This window comes from Echinops telfairi, unplaced genomic scaffold (assembly GCF_000313985.2).
Source record: "Echinops telfairi isolate 266 unplaced genomic scaffold, ASM31398v2 ScPeMD7_29;HRSCAF=101, whole genome shotgun sequence".
Classification (NCBI taxonomy): domain Eukaryota; kingdom Metazoa; phylum Chordata; class Mammalia; order Afrosoricida; family Tenrecidae; genus Echinops; species Echinops telfairi.
In genome coordinates this window covers 5219263-5221061 of record NW_022103926.1, presented here as the reverse complement: position 1 = coordinate 5221061, position 1799 = coordinate 5219263, and positions in this window count along the sequence as shown.

Here is a 1799-nt window from a genome sequence, read left to right as displayed (position 1 = left end):
GATTTAAAATCAGAAAAGGTATGCATCAAGGTTGTATCCTCTCACTGTATTTATTCCATCTCTATGCTGAAAAAATCATCAGAGAAGCTGGATTTTATGAAGTAGGATGTGGCATTGGATTGGAGGAAAGTTTATGATGTATTTGTGATATGCAGATGACAGGACCTTGCTTGGGAGGACTTGAAGCCTTTCCTGATGAAGATTAAGGATTGTAGCCTTCAGGATGGTAAATAAGCCCCACATCCTCACAGCTGGACCCATAGGTAACATCGTGATAAATGGAAAACAGATGCAAGGCGTCAAGGGTATAATCTTGCTTGGATCCACAATCATTGCTCATGGAAGCAGCAGTCAAGAGATCACATGGCACATTGCATCAGGAAATCTGCTGCATAAGACCTCTTTAAAGCCAACTCTCTAAGAGCTGGGATGGCATCCATCCCACGGAGGCCGAGCATGGCACTCCAGACAAGAGGGGGGCTGCACTGTCACCTCTGCTCTGTCCCCTCACCAGCCCAGAGCTGCAGCCCTTTCTCCTCAGCACAGGGCCATCTTTGCTGGGGCGTGTGGGCAACTCAAAGCCAAACTCACTGACCCCCCCCTCCCCCCCACCGCCTGCCCTCCTCTGCTCTCTGCTCCCCTCACCTCGTCCCTTGCACACACACCCCCTCTTCTCCCATGCCGGAAAACTCAGTCCCAAACTCTCGCCCTCACTGACCCCCTTCTACCCCACGACGCGCAGCCGCAAGTCCAAAGCCTCGTGGTCGTGGTCACGTGCGAGACTCCGGCTCTCTCGCTGGACTGACTGCCAGACCCTTTCTGCACTCTTTTCTGCCTCCAGTGGGTTCTCTAGCACCCACTCGTCGCTGGGAACCCCGACCCCAAGGTTTGCGATGTTGCTCGCTCCTCCGATCCCTCCATAGGGGCAGGGTTGAGCCCCCGCCCCAGCATTCACACCTGCCTATGGGGTTCCCTGATGATGTGGGCTGCAGCGGGGGTCCATTCTGGGGTCCGTATCCCCCACGAGTGGAGCACGTCCACCTGGTCCCAAAGCTGGCCTCTGTGCTAGTGCTCGTCCAGCCCGCCCTGATGCATGGTGACACAGGGGCACAGGGGCACAGGGGCACGCACCGCTGCTGCCCGCGTGGGGTGATCCGCAGGGCTATCCAGGGGCCTCTCCTCTCTGCCTTGCTTCGTCTTTGGGCCAGGTGAGAGGTGTTCCATCTGACAGCATCCCCGAGAGAGAGAGGGCGAGGCTGCCAAGGAGCCCCATGCATTCGGAGGATCCAGGTGGGCCTGCCACAAACAGGTGTTGCAATCCCAGTGTGTACCCCGCGGTTGTACCCCTGTTGAAGGCAGCGTTAGTGGAGGCGGTGTCTTGAATTAGTCTCCTTTGAGCTCTAATGAGATGAGGCAAGTGGGAAAGCAGTGATGGGGGGACAGGTGCCAAGGCATCTGAAGGTCTCCCCAGAGAGACAGAGAGAGCTGGCCCTCCCCAGACAGACAGAGAGAGCCGGCCCTCCCCAGACAGACAGAGAGAGCTGGCCCTCCCCAGAGAGACAGAGCTGGCCCTCCCTAGAGAGACAGAGAGAGCTGGTCTCCCCAGAGAGAGCTGGCCCTTCCCAGAGAGACAGAGCTGGCCCTCCCCAGAGAGACAGAGAGAGCTGGTCTCCCCAGAGAGACAGAGAGAGCTGGCCTTCCCCAGAGAGACAGAGCTGGCCCTCCCCAGGATCCGCCGCTGGCCCTCCCCAGACAGACAGAGAGAGCTGGCCCTCCCCAGAGAGACAGAGAGAGCTGGC